This window comes from Rhipicephalus microplus, unplaced genomic scaffold (assembly GCF_043290135.1).
Source record: "Rhipicephalus microplus isolate Deutch F79 unplaced genomic scaffold, USDA_Rmic scaffold_49, whole genome shotgun sequence".
Classification (NCBI taxonomy): Eukaryota; Metazoa; Arthropoda; class Arachnida; order Ixodida; family Ixodidae; genus Rhipicephalus; species Rhipicephalus microplus.
In genome coordinates, this window is record NW_027464622.1 from 2,022,162 (window position 1) to 2,037,765 (window position 15,604).

The 15,604-nt window shown below is 47.3% G+C and overlaps 1 protein-coding gene across 1 annotated transcript in view; it reads left to right on the forward strand.

The window, feature by feature from the left end:
- Positions 1-2,344: 2,344 nt before the first annotated feature.
- Positions 2,345-15,604, forward strand: part of LOC119162321 (uncharacterized) — a 51,164-nt gene continuing 37,904 nt past the window's right edge. The window contains exon 1 of the mRNA XM_075884858.1: positions 2,345-2,550. The gene's annotated coding sequence lies outside the window, so the exon portion shown is untranslated. The remainder of the gene's footprint in view (positions 2,551-15,604) is intronic.

Here is a 15,604-nt window from a genome sequence, read left to right on the forward strand (position 1 = left end):
AGTGGTCAGACACTGCTGTATCGGCCGTCTCAATGCGGAAAGCGGACAGCTGGCTATACTTTCGAGCATAAATATATGTATGTGCGCTTTTCACCAAGAAAGAAAAGACGGAATGGAGCAAATGAAGCATGAAGAAAATGTAGACAGAATCATACAAGATCCCTACATTTTTAAACGCGATAAAAGTACATGAGCGCAGGTTCCCCTGGACTTTTTAGCAACGAAAAAAGACTTAATCATTATCGTAAATTATGTTTTATCGATGACGGCTTGTTGTTTTTGTGACAGCTCCAGTCTTTGAAACTTTCTAAAAGCTTTGATTGACATACGTCTTATCACACAGACTTATCCGATGCAGCGCACCGAGCTGTATGATGGTTATGAAAGAATGCATGCTCGTCATTTTCTATTCACGCAGCACTTTAGATGTGACAACTTATGCGAAAACAGCTTAGTTTCACCGCAAAGGTGATGCAATGAGTGCGGTAACGACAAACTAATGCGAAATTTTTACATCCAGTGTTGCGCTACTCTACAAAACGCTGTTGCACCAGAACACAGCCACTCGCGGTAAGAAAGGGGAATCCGCACAGTCGCTTCTCGTTGAGAGCGAAAAACATAGAAGGGTATACAAGCCGTCCGCTGATGGCTATCAATAAAGCATTTGCCACCGCATCTTTATAGTCAACCTTAACAGCGGTGGCTCGAACGCTCCTCCCCCATATCTCCACCTTCACCTCCGCGTCTTGTCATGCACCTTCAAAGCAAACAGGGCGTTTACGCTTTGCTTCAGCAGCATTTTATGGTATGCTTCAACCGCCGGTTAATCTTATCGCATGTGCCTTCTGATGAACGGAGATGGGCTGATACGTTTGATCAGCCATGCTCGTCCCCACCGTTCTCGCGCTTTTACGCGCGCGTAGATTATACGGTACACAGGGGAATGACGACGATGGGGACTTCTTTAGGAAACATGACGGCGATGGTGACGTCGATGGCGATCCTATGGAGAATGTCCATATGGTTGATATCGTGGTAACACACGGATGAGATAAAACACGTAAATATAGGTTTACTGAAACGCTATTTTTTTAGCCTCTCCAAAGAAGCTCTACAGATTGACATACGTTCGATAACATAGACAGGAAGAACCTTTCATCACTTTATTGGCAGATCTCACGTAACATCTCACGTAACAGACAGACAGACAGACAGACAGACAGACAGACAGACAGACAGACAGACAGACAGACAGAAAGATAGATAGATAGATAGATAGATAGATAGATAGATAGATAGATAGATAGATAGATAGATAGATAGATAGATAGATAGATAGATACTACGCAAAGAAATGCTTCACATTCAAAAAACAACGGCAAAACGTGTAATTTTACATTCCTATGCCTTGCTTCTTTACTCTTAGCACGTGTTCTTTACATCAGTGAATTGTAGGGACCTGAGAAGAGCAGAACGAAATCATGAAAACGGAAAAGAAGTTTACATTGTAATATGCGTACGAAAAAGCGAAGTAGCTTTGTTCACCTAACTTTTACATACTGTACGCGTACGGAAAAAAAGAGCTTTATTCACCTAACTTGATCGAGCGTTGTTTTCTATGGGATGTGTAAAAGAATAAAGTAACAATTACAAATGTACATTTTAAAACTGTTATATGCATGAAGTATTTAAAATGCACTAAAACCTAATGAAAATGAAGAAAAACAAGGCTCGTCTAGCTCACAGTGACACATCGAAACTGAAACAGAAACTTGTATTGTTTGTTTTGGTAGTGATATCTTGTGGGATGCTGTGGAACTAATTCACGGGCTGAAAAAGAAAACGTTCCGCCGCGTGCCATTGAACCTATGACGAATGAAGAAGAAGCGTCTCCTTGTCTCGAACGATTATCATCATCATCGTCCTCGGCGTCGTCGTCGTCGTTTGGAGTTGTTGAAGCGCCAAGGCAGAAACGACCAACCGAAAAAGAAGCAGAAGTGGCAAATCGCTCGAGCGTGGCGCATTTGTGCTGTCTACGTCGAACCTTCGAAGTGACGTGGTGGCTTGCTCGGACGTTGTTCCTGACTGCGGCAGCGAACGCAAGCGGTTAGGCGGTTCTCGGTGCGGGTTGAGTGGCTGAGTACTGGATACTTTTCATTTTTTGCTTGGTATTTGGTGTGGTTTTCATTATTTCATGCAGGATAATTTTTGTTTTCTTGATCTAGTCTCAACGCTGTACTGATGTAGAGAAATTCTCCGGATCAGGAGCGTTCCCTGTGGACGGCCTATCTACACAATGATGACTTACCTCTCGATTTCTTTCTCCGCAGTGGCGTCAGCAATATTCCCGTCGCTCTGGCACCTTTGAGTGGAAGTTTTATTAAGTTGAATAATTCTAAGGCGACACAAGAACATCTCCATGCCGTGAACCCAAACTACCAGAGCATAACCGACGTGTGGCAGTTTGGTCGCGGTGGCATCGTATGTCGGACACCAGATCAGCAATGTGTAAAGGATCTTCCTAAGTGTTCTTCCTTTGCTTCGATCCCGGTAAGTGCGTATGTACCACAACATCTCGCATGCACTAAAAGCATTGTACGTGGTGCACAACTAAGCCCTGCGGAGACGCTCGAGAAGCTGTCGATGGCAGGTGTGGTTACAGTTTACCGGTGCACTAGTTTCGTTGACAACAAACAACATCCCACAGAGTCAGTGATTGCGACTTTTGCAGGTACGTCGTGTCCGTCAGAAATTAAAGCATGGCCATTAGTATTTCGAGTAGATCAGTTAGCGTCCCGCCCATTGCAATGTCAGAACTGCTGGAGGTTTGGACATAACTCTTGTGGCTGCGAATTGGAGGGTCGATGTCGTAGATGTGGTGAACGCCACTCAGATCAAGATTGCAAGGCCCAAGATCACTTGTGTTGCTTGTGCGGTGGACATCATGCAGCTGATTTCGCAGAGTGCCCAATGCGCCATGAAGAAGTACAAATACTAGAAATCCTAGACAAAAGGAGATGCTCTAGAAAGGAAGCCATTACAGCTGTTAAGGAGAGAGCCCATGGCTATGCTGGCGTTACAGCACGTCATGTATGTCAGGATACTATTGCCACGTTCCATTTCCCAAGTTTTTGTTATCGTCCCAAAACACCACACGATTCTCAGCGCAAACCGCGCCTGCAGTTTTCTAGAGGGTTCCGGACTGTAGTAGATCATTTCGATAAGATCACGTCCACTGTGCGAATGGTACAGATTGTTCTGGAACGCACGCCGCCGCCAGCGATAGCGCTGGAACATTCGACGGCGGGAGTATAAATGCCGACGCGCTTCGCCGCTTGTCAGTTGTTGATCGAAGGCCGACGCTCCGTTCGCCACTATCAGTCTGAGACTGCTATCTCTGCGAGACTGCTGCTGTAATTAGACTTTCTGTTTACCGGGCAAAGGTTCGCCCAAATAAACAGTTAAATCCCAACAAGAAGTCTCCTGTCTTCGGCCACGTCACGACCCCGTGACATTTGGTGGAGGTGCTGCTTCGTTCATGTACCGGACGCCCCCGTCAAGCCGTGAACCCAGCCCACGTCGCGAAGAAGACGCCGACGCCAACCAGGAGCAGCGAACAAGCCGCCGACAGCAAGGGCTACCACCGGAGTACGGGCTTCTACACGACAAGCCGCGGAAGACTAAGGCCATGACCGCGACTGCAGCCACAATGACAACCGCAGCGTCCCAGCCCACGATTGTCATGCATCAACCTAGGGAACCACCAATTTTCCATGGGTCATCGTTCGAAGACCCGGAGTCCTGGCTAGAGACATACGACCGTGTGGCCGCCCTCAACCACTGGGACCATGACGAAAAGCTGCGTCGTGTGTTCTTCTATTTAGAAGACACCGCAAGGACCTGGCTCGAAAATCGGGAGTCCACGCTCCGAACGTGGGATGTTTTCTGCGGCGCATTCCTGCAAACGTTCGCGAGCGTCGCTCGAAAAGAGAGGGCCGCTGCTTTATTAGAGACCCGGGTTCAGCTACCAAATGAAAATGTCGCCATTTTCACAGAAGAAATGACCCGACTATTCCGTCACGCTGACCCAGACATGCCTGAGGAGAAAAAAGTTCGTTTCCTCATGCGAGGGGTCAAACAGGAGCTCTTCGCGGGGCTGATGAGAAACCCACCGAAAACCGTCCAAGAATTTGTAGCCGAAGCGACCACTATTGAAAAAACCCTGGACATGCGCACCAGACAGTATAATCGTCGCCTGACTGCAGACTGCGCTGCTGCTCAAGCCAGTAACTCCGGAGACCTGCGTGAAATGATCCGAGCGATCGTGCGAGAAGAGCTGCGCAAGCTGTTGCCTTCGGCGCAGCCTCAAGTGGATTCGATCGCCGACATTGTGCGAGAAGAAGTTCGGCAATCGCTTCAAATTCCCCACGCACCGCTGCCCGAACCGGAAGCTATGAGCTACGCCGCTGCACTGCGCCACAACGCTCCTCCCCGTCCACGCCAAAACGCCGCCCCATCGCACTTCCGTCGACAGACGCCACCGCCGCCACCACCCCCACCGACGTCATACCGTTCGCCAGCGGCCCAGCGCAGTGCACCGAGGAAGACTGACGTCTGGCGCACCCCTGACCATCGCCCGCTCTGCTACCACTGCGGCGAGGCCGGACACACATACCGCCGTTGCCAGTACCGACAGATGGGATTGCGTGGCTTCGCCGTCAATGCACCGCGCCCACAGCCAGGAGAACGACCACGTGACATCGCCGACTACCTGACAGGAACTCGGTGGACACCACGAAGCCCTTCGCGTTCGCCGTCGCCCAGCCGCCGCATGTCACCGCACCCCCGGCTGTACTCCGGCCCAACGCGGGGCCGGTCTCCTAGCCCGTATCCGGGAAACTAAGGGCAGCAACCGATGGAGGTGCGGTTGCTGTGTGACCAACTACCGAAGATCCTCCGACGACGACGACGCCGCGACGGAGCTTTCCGAACACAACGCCAACCAGGCAAAGCCCTGACGGCGAAAGCTCACTTACCGAAGGTGGCCTGAGGACGCAACATGGAAGCAGTGAAACAAGCCGACGCAGCCGTGACCCGACGCCACGCCCTAACTGTAATGCGAGACGGCGAACTAGCGACCTCGACGTTCTTATCGACGGCCACAGTGTGACCGCTCTCGTCGATACTGGTGCCGACTATTCTGTCATCAGTGGGTCGTTCACCGCGAAGTTAAAGAAAGTTAGGACAGCTTGGAAAGGCCCTGAAATCCGCACAGCCGGAGGTCATCTCGTAACGCCTGCAGGAGTCTGCACAGCGAGAGTCACCATTAACGGCCGTATTTATCCTACAGACTTCGTAGTCCTACAGCGTTGCTCGAGAGATGTCATCCTTGGCATGGACTTCTTATGCCTCCATGGTGCTGTCATCAACCTAAAAACAAAGTCGATAACGTTATCCACAGAAGAAGCACTACCGCCGCGCACGCCGTTTGGACACTATGCCTTGAATGTGCTGGAAGAACAAGTCGCCATTCCGCCTCGCTCAAGCGTCATTATTTCAGTCGGCGCTCCTGAATCACCTGACTTCGAAGGCGTCGTTGAAGGCAATCAGCATCTGTTGCTCACCCGAAATATTTGCGTCGCAAGAGGAATTGCAGAGTTGCGGGGAGGCAAAGCAACGGTTATGCTCACAAATTTCAGCAATGAGTACAAACATGTGAACAAAGGAACAACGGTCGCATACATCGAAGAAATTGTCGAAGCCACCAGTGCTTTCGCCCTCGCCGATTCTGCGGAACCTGCTCAGAGGAACCAAGCCCCTCCCATAGCTTTCGACGTCAATCCCAGACTTCCGAACGATAAGCAAGAACAGCTCAAGGCCCTGCTCCTGCAATACGAAGATTGCTTTTCGTCGTCATCGAAAATTCGGCAGACCCCAATCACGAAACATCGCATCATAACCGAAGAAAATGCCAGACCACTCCGTCAGAGTCCGTACAGGGTTTCGACGCGAGAACGTGAGGCCATCAAGAGACAAGTTGATGAAATGCTGCGGGATGACATTATCCAGCCGTCCAAGAGCCCATGGGCATCCCCCGTGGTGTTAGTGAAGAAAAAGGATGGGACCCTACGTTTCTGCGTCGATTATCGCCGCCTGAACAAAATCACAAGAAAGGACGTGTATCCTCTCCCACGAATAGACGACGCACTTGATCGGCTCCATAACGCCAAGTACTTTTCGTCAATGGACCTCAAGACTGGCTATTGGCAAATCGAAGTCGACGAAAGAGACCGAGAGAAGACGGCGTTTATAACACCGGATGGCCTCTTCGAGTTTAAGGTGATGCCCTTCGGCCTTTGCTCAGCGCCTGCAACTTTTCAACGCGTTATGGATACAGTACTGGCAGGTTTGAAGTGGCAGACTTGCCTTGTGTACTTGGACGACGTCGTCGTGTTTTCCTCGAGTTTCGACGAGCATCTTCGGCGCCTTGAAGCTGTACTTCAAGCCATCAAGACTTCCGGACTCACACTGAAGCCAGAAAAGTGCAGATTTGCGTATGAAGAGCTCTTGTTTCTGGGGCACGTTATCAGCAAGTCTGGAGTTCGTCCTGATCCACGGAAAACAGCCGCCATCGCCGAATTCCCGCCGCCCACTGACAAGAAAGCCGTGCGCCGATTTCTGGGCTTGTGCGCCTATTATAGGCGGTTCGTGAAAAACTTCGCCCGCATCGCCGATCCTCTCACTAACCTTACCAAGGCCGACGTCGAGTTCAAGTGGGAAACGCCACAGGAACACGCTTTCCAGCAGCTTAAACATCGCCTCCAGACGCCTCCGTTACTTGCCCATTTCGATGAATTCGCCGAGACAGAAATACATACTGACGCAAGCAGCGTAGGTCTTGGCGCGGTTCTTGTGCAGAGGGCTGACGGACTTGAAAGGGTTATTAGTTACGCCAGCCGATCGCTATCCAAAGCAGAAGCAAATTATTCCACAACAGAAAAGGAGTGCCTCGCCATCATCTGGGCTACGTCGAAATTTCGTCCATACCTCTACGGCAGGCCCTTCAAAGTTGTGAGCGACCACCACGCCTTGTGTTGGCTAGCCACTTTGAAGGACCCTTCAGGTCGCCTCGCACGATGGAGCCTGAGACTTCAAGAATATGACATTACTGTCATTTACAAGTCCGGCAAAAAACACTCCGACGCCGACTGTCTCTCTCGTGCGCCTGTCGACCAACCGCTACCCGACGACCCGGATGACGACTACTTCTTGGGAACGATAACTACCGACGACTTCGCTGAACGACAACGGGCCGACCCGGAACTTAAGGCCCTAATAGAATACCTCGAAGGCAGGACCGCCGAAGTCCCGAAGGTATTCAAGCGCGCACTTGCGTCGTTTTTTCTACGAAACGGTCTTCTACAAAAGAAAAACTTTTCACCGCTTCGGGCTAAGTATCTCCTTGTGGTGCCTTCAGCTCTGCGACCAGAACTCCTGCAGGCCCTGCACGACGATCCGACGGCAGGGCACCTCGGTGTTTCTCGCACGCTCGCGAGGATACAAGAAAGGTACTACTAGCCGCGTCTTACCACCGACGTCACTCGTTATGTGAGGACATGCCGGGACTGTCAGCGACGCAAGACACCGCCGACAAGGCCAGCGGGGCTTCTGCAGCCAATTGATCCACCTTGCCGACCTTTCCAGCAGATTGGTATGGATCTACTGGGGCCGTTCCCGACGTCGGCTTTCGGAAACAAGTGGATCGTGGTAGCTACCGACTACCTCACCCGCTACGCCGAGACAAAAGCCCTGCCAAAAGGCAGTGCATCCCAGGTAGCTAAGTTCTTCGTCGAAAATATCGTCCTACGTCACGGCGCCCCGGAGGTCCTTATCACCGACAGAGAAACGGCATTCACTGCCGACTTAACTCAAGCGATCTTGGCATACAGCCAAACAAACCACCGCCGGACGACAGCGTACCACCCGCAGACCAACGGCCTCACCGAGCGGCTTAACAAGACGATCGCCGACATGCTGTCAATGTACGTCGATGTCGAACACAAGACGTGGGACGCCATTCTTCCGTATGTGACCTTCGCATACAACACGGCGGTGCAGGAGACGACGCAGATATTTCCATACAAATTGGTCTACGGAAGGAGCCCGGCAACGACGCTCGATGCCATGTTACCCAACGTCACCGACGAAGAAAACCTCGATGTGAGCGAGTACCTTCAACGCGCCGAAGAAGCCCGACAACTTGCGCGTCTCCGTATCAAAAATCAACAGACGACCGACAGCCACCATTACAACCTTCGACGACGCTATGTGGAATACCAGCCCGGTGAACGTGTTTGGGTGTGGACGCCGATACGCCGACGTGGACTAAGTGAAAAGCTTCTGCGACGGTACTTCGGACCGTACAGGGTGGTTCGACGTCTCGGCCCACTTGATTACGAGGTTGTCCCCGACGGCATCACGAACTCTCAACGACGCCGATCGCGACCTGACGTCGTCCATGTCGCACGCCTCAAGCCGTTTCATGCGCGTTAACAAACTGAAACAGTGTTTTTTTGTATTATTGTTGTATCGTAATTTATTCATTGTACTTTCTTGCATTATTATTGTACCTTCATCTTTAGTTAAAGCATCGAGACGATGCCTTTTTCAGAGGGGGGCAATGCCACGTTCCATTTCCCAAGTTTTTGTTATCGTCCCAAAACACCACACGATTCTCAGCGCAAACCGCGCCTGCAGTTTTCTAGAGGGTTCCGGACTGTAGTAGATCATTTCGATAAGATCACGTCCACTGTGCGAATGGTACAGATTGTTCTGGAACGCACGCCGCCGCCAGCGATAGCGCTAGAACATTCGACGGCGGGAGTATAAATGCCGACGCGCTTCGCCGCTTGTCAGTTGTTGATCGAAGGCCGACGCTCCGTTCGCCACTATCAGTCTGAGACTGCTATCTCTGCGAGACTGCTGCTGTAATTAGACTTTCTGTTTACCGGGCAAAGGTTCGCCCAAATAAACAGTTAAATCCCAACAAGAAGTCTCCTGTCTTCGGCCACGTCACGACCCCGTGACACTATTATCGCGCAGGCAGTTGAGGTTGCGGTAGGACGAGCTATGGCTACAGTTAGGAACCAATTGGTAGCTAGCATCTCGGAATGCATAGCACAAGTTTTCAGTAATCAAATTACTAAACTGTTCATTCCAACTGCTTCGGGTAATCCTGATCCTAATAAAACACCGACTACCAGTGATGCTACTGCAGTATGTAATGATGAGCTGAATAATGCGGATAAAATCCAGGGCTCCTCAAGGTGCATAACAAACGTTGAACGAGATCAAGTGTTGGACCTAAGTGTGTCTACTGATGTCAAGCTTGATGCCCGGGCACAGAAACGCAGCTGGTCCCCATTGAACCATGACGTCTCAAGTTCCCTTACGTCAAATCCCAAAAAGACGCTATCTAGTAAACTACTTAGAGAAAGTATTTTGGAGAAACCTATCTCCGCAACAATTCTTACACCAAAATAGCGTCTCTAAGAGTTCTGCAGTGAAATTGTCGTTCTCTATTTGCTGCTCTTACTGATTTACATATTTCCTGTGGGATAAACTAAATCCCTATTTATTCTTACTTCAAGAATCTTGGATTGCTCCTGATACTGATATTCATTTTAAATATTACCGTTTGTTCAGACTAGACCACCCTACGAAAGGTGGCGGAATAGTGACAATGATTTTGAACGAACTTTGCCACAAATCCAAACTGATGGTAATGTTACTTTCTCCGGCATACGAAATATTAGTTGTAGGCTTAACTCTCCAGAGCGGGCAGGTTTTGTCAGTAGTAAATGCTTACTTTCCTTCAGGCGTACATGACACTCGGCCATTAGATACCTTAATAACCACGTGTGGAGGAAACGTTTTACTAGCAGGTGACTTCAACTCCCACCATGTCACATGGGGAATGAAAACTGATATGTGTTGCAGCCGGTTGTGGCATTGGGCCCGAGATAATAATTTTTCATGTCAGAATTCGGGAAGCCGAACATACGTATGCAGTCATACTTCTTCAGTGCTAGATTTAACTTTTACAAGCTCCAACCTTAATGTTTCATCTTGGTCAGTCGTTGATTGCGCAACAAACAGTGACCACTTACCGATTACTTTCGAAATTGAAAGTCAGATAGCCTCATCAATTTGTATTATTCGTACGCATATTAACTACTTAAAATTTAAGGATTCCTTCCTTTCTTCACTGTCTTCATTGTCAGATAATAGCTCGATGACAAAGGCTCGGAGCTTATATTCTTTCTTAAAGAATTCCCGTGAAAAATCTGAATTCGTGGTGTCGTCAGCGAATCATAACTCGAATTCTCCTTGGTGGAATGACGATTGCTCGAGGGACTATAGACGCAGAAAGGCAGCATAGAAAAAGCTTTCATACAATCAGTGCCCTCAAAAGTTGGAAAGACTACCAGTTCATTGCAGGTGTTTTTAAACGTACAGTTGCCAATTCAAAAGAAGATTACGAAAGGCGGAAGTTCGATTATCTTTCTAGATCCAAGAATAAAAAAGCGTTATTTAGATTTCTACGTAGAAAGAAAATGATTCCGCAATCAACAAATACAGACTCTATCATTTTGTCGGCTGAAGAAACAAAAGCTTCATTAGAAGTGATTGGTAAGGGATTAGAGCAACGTTTTTCCAGCCAACTATCACCACCTCCTTCATCGGCGCGAAGGTACGAGGACTTCACAGACGTTTCCAGGCATGAATTATCGCAAATGTTAACTAACTTGCCATCAGCGGCTCTGGGCCCTGACGGTGTTACCTCGTTCGTGTTGAAACTGATGCATAAAGAGTGCCAAGAATACCTATTGGATATAATCAACTATTTTTTAAGTACGGCATGGCTCTCATTTGAGTGGAAAATAGCAAAAGTAATACCAATGCTGAAAGCTCCGGGTAAGGGATACGTTTTGGATAACATTAGGCTCATTGCGTTAACCTCAAACTTTGTAAAGGTAATTGAGAGAATCTTGAACGTTCGAATAACAAATTTCATCAATGAGAGAGAAATTCTGAATCCATCCCAAATTGGCTTCAGATCCGGATGCTCCACATGGCAGGCCCATATATACCTTGAAAGTCGCATAAAGTTAGCTAAGCGGGAAGGAAAATATGCTGCGCTCGTCACTCTCGATATAGCAAAAGCGTACGACAGCGTTGAGCATATAGTGTTAATCAACCAGCTGCACAACCTTAATTTCCCAAACTATATACAATCATGAATAGCAGAATTTTCACGCTATAGAACGTTTTATTGTTACAAAAACGGCATCTCGTCTCACAAATATGTGCAAACAGTAGGTGTCCCGCAAGGGGCCGTCCTTTCCCCGGTGTTGTTCAATATCTTGATGAGCTCTGTACCTCGGCACCAGGAAGTCCACACTTATGTATATGCGGACGACATCGCATTCTTTTCAGCAGCAGAGGACATTCATAGGCTATTTAAAATATTACAGACATACCTATCGGCCATAGAAATGTGGCTTGATAGCTTACATTTGTATTGAAATGTCAAGAAATGTTCTGTTTTAACATTTCCACTCAAAGACCCTTTTCAGATTTCGCTCTCCTATCACCTGCATCATATCCCTCAAGTAGTGAATGTGAAATATCTGGGGGTGACCTATGACCAATCAATGTCTTGGAAGACACACATTGAAAACATTGCAGCAAAGGGAGGTCGTAGATGGGAATATTAAGCAAAATTAGTAATAGTCGCTTAGGTATGCGGAGAAATGCTCTTATCTCAGTGTATTGTATGTACATTCGCCCGGTGCTTGAGTTTGGGTGTGTGTTATACGCGGGGGCACCTGCCTACAAGATACAACCTCTGGTAGTCATAGAGAGACAAGCCTTGAGACTATGCTTAGGTCTCCCCAAGTTTGTTTCAATCAAGATCTTCTATCTTGAAGCTAGGGTTCCCTCACTTGCGACCCGTTTTAAATCGTTAGCTACACAGGCATTTCTTAGGCTCTTTGAATCACCGGCAAGGCGCTTAGAAACCGATTTTTATTGACCGTCCTGACTTGTTTTTTGGACAATACTGGCCGAGAACTCGTACACCACAAATTTTGGTTATACAGCGCTTTCTAGATGAATTAGATGTTCAAATTGATGCTGTTCCTTTAATCAGTACCAATAACAGTGCTATCAAAAACACTTTGATGATATATTTCCGAAAAATCCAAAATTGATGCCGCTCAGTTTTTTAGAAGCTGTATTAAGAGATTACCTGGAACATACGCCAATACAAGCAGTCATAGCAACTGATGCGTCACAAAAGGAAGAAAAATGTGGAATTGGTATTTTCTTCTCCTGCCCTAGACTGGTCCTTTTCGCTTCGCCTTCCTGATTATGTGCCCATATTTGACGCAGAATGTTTTGCGAGAATTTTAGCTCTCCGTAAAATAACTGCTTCAGTAAGAACCGCAATAATTTTAACAGATGCACTATCAGTATGTGCCTCCCTTACTGCAGATGAGAACTCGCATGCTCAGAATGCTTTCAAAGCATTAGTTTCCTCGCATCTCAATCCGATTAAACTGGTCTGGGTTCCTGGACATAAGGGCATTTATATGAATGAAATGGCAGATGCGTTGGGCAAGTCATCTTTAAATGGGCCTGTACCGGCATCGAAATTCTTGATAGGCGCTAGATTAAGAAGGAAACTACCGTTAGAGGAGTTTTCTACACCTTCACTAACAGCCACACCAGAATTCAAGCATTTGTTATACCAATGGAATAGTAAAATATGTCAAACGCGAGGAACGGAAGTCGCAATCACTAGACGGCGCTGTCAAATTCCACAGCTGAATTTATATTTACACAGAGCTGGTCTCGCCGCCTCCCCTCATTGTCCTGTTTGTGGAGTAAATGAGTCAACAGAACATTATCTCATTTATTGTAATAGATTCTCTGTCTTACGTAAAAACACTTTAGGAGCCGTTTGCCCCCCTTCTTGGAATAGATTTAAATGCTGTAAATGTGCTTTCTTTCGGGGCTTTGTGTCTAGGCCACAGCGACGGGAAGATGGTTGACGCATTGCAGGAGTTCGTCAAAAGTTCTAAGAGGTTTAAGTGTTGAAATCAATGTTCGGTAGATTTTGAAATTTCCAAATTCAAATAACTCAAACACGACGCTTTATTGCATTACACTACAGATCATTTACAATTCAACCATCAAAATTGTCGTGTTGCATATTTTTATGACTCGTTAATGGATTAACTTTAATCTGTTAATAAACAAGAAATTCATGAAAACTATCCAGTTCTTGGCCAATCCTCCAGCGTGGGTATGCGCCACATCGGCAAGGATCTTGACTTGACTTGACTTGGCAGTGCACCTTCTGACCATCACAGGTCAGAAGAAGCGGCTGGACCCCGTGCAGGGCTGTTCTGCTTCACAGGTTCCAACGTTCCTTGTTCCATCCTCAGGGTTGCGGTCAAGTAGCCGGTGGTTACTTTTATTTTATTAGATCTACCTCTTGTTCCGCAACTGTTTTAGTGCTATAATACGTGTAACTTCTTATTTCATGTCTGTTTCTTCTCCGGGCCAGAGGCCTGCCCTCTGGTCAGCCTCTGTTCCCCCTCAAGATCTTCCCCTAGAGTTGTTTTTCCGCAATGGAACCCGTAGCGTTCCTGTCACTTTGGTGCCGACCACCGGTGGTTTCATTCACATGAAAAATCCCAAGACAATCCAAACGGAACTTCGTGCGATCACTCCCCACTCTCTACTGATAACAGAGGTTCGTCACTTTGGACGCGGGGGGATACTATGCTGCTCACCAGACAAGGCTTGCATCCAAGATCTTCTGAAGTGCACTACTTTTGCATCACATCTGGTGAGCTCTTTTATCCCACCTCATCTAGCTTGCTGCAAAGGATTGGTTCGAGAGGTAGACGCAAGTGCAAGCCCAGCAGCAGTCTTGGACATCTTTTCCCCAGCAGGTGTTATTTCTGTTTACCGCTGTACAAAAAAGGAAAACAAACAGAAATTTCCCACTGAAACTGTAATTGTCACATTCGCTGGAACAGATCGCCCTTCGGAGATCAAGGCATGGCTGCTTATCTGTAAGGTCGAGGCTTTAGCTCCCCATCTGTTGCAATGTGCTAAATGCTGGCGCTTTGGACACAGTACTAAAGGTTGTCGATCGGAGACTCGATGCCGCATATGCGGGGCCGTATACGGGGTTGGTCATGGTACTGCTGAGTGCCAATCAGACAATAAGACATGCTGTTTGTGCAAGGCCAATCACGCTGCAGACGATCCTAAATGCCCTGCAAGATCAAAGGAACTTCAGGTGATAGAAATTATTGAAAGGAGACAATGCCCTCGTAGAGAAGCAACTGCAGAAATTCAAAGCAGGAATCAGGGTTATGCCGGCATAGCAGCTCGTACACCTCTTTCTATGAATGCATCACATTCTCAGTCCATTTCTCCTATGACAGAAAAGGCCATAGAAAAAGTATTTGAAAAATTTTCACTCAATCTGTATGACTCACTCAATAATATCATGGATTCACAGATGTCGGGCGCACCTGATCGAATAACTAAGCGTATCCAACCTCCCAGTGCCTCAATTAATAAACCTGCCGAACATCAGTCAGATGCCTCTATTGATAATGAGTCAATGCCTTCCAGACCTAACACAACTGAGCAGGAAGGTATATCTGATTCAGAATCAATAAGTAATTGGGATGTAGATATGGATGCTCGCCTTTTGAAACGCACCAGATCACCCACTAGCAAACTTATTAATTCTGATCATCTAAAAACAAAAAACAGTGTAAAGAACCTAAAACTAAAGCGGACTTCATAAAAGACAGTATCTTAGATCAAGCAGTTGCTACTGCTTGCTTATCATCATAGCGTGCCTTAGAGTACTTCAGTGGAACTGCCATTCAATTCTTTCTGCAACTACAGACTTATTTCCCTAGTTTCTTAACAATCGCCAGACGTCATAATGTTACAAGAAACTTGGCTGTCTGCTGATCAAAACTTCTATCTAAAAATTATCAGTGCTTTTGACTGGAGAGAGACTCACGTGGTGGAGTATTAATGTTTTTGACTTCATCCAAAATTTGTCATAAAGCACACTTAGTTTACCAACAAATATCACACGATTATGAAGTATTGGTTCTGGAAATTCACTTTCCCGGATGCGCGCCACTATCTATAGCCAACAACTACTTTCCGGCTTGAATACAAGATGAAAGAGCCCATGACGTGACTGAGTTTTTGCAGAAACAGTATACTATTTGCGGGAGACTTCAATTCCCATCACGTGTCATGAGGATCCAGCACTGATTCATCTGGAAAACGGTTGTGGGACTGGACTAATCGGAATAACCTTATTTGTTGGAATTCCACATTTCAAACATTCGTTCGATGTAATTCGAGGTCCGTCTTACATTTGACATTTGCTAGCTCAAGTGTGACAATATCGTCTTGGACTGTTCTTGATACCGCTACAAGTAGTGATCACTGCCCCCTGGTATTTGAAATCAGCATGTCTTTGGTGACG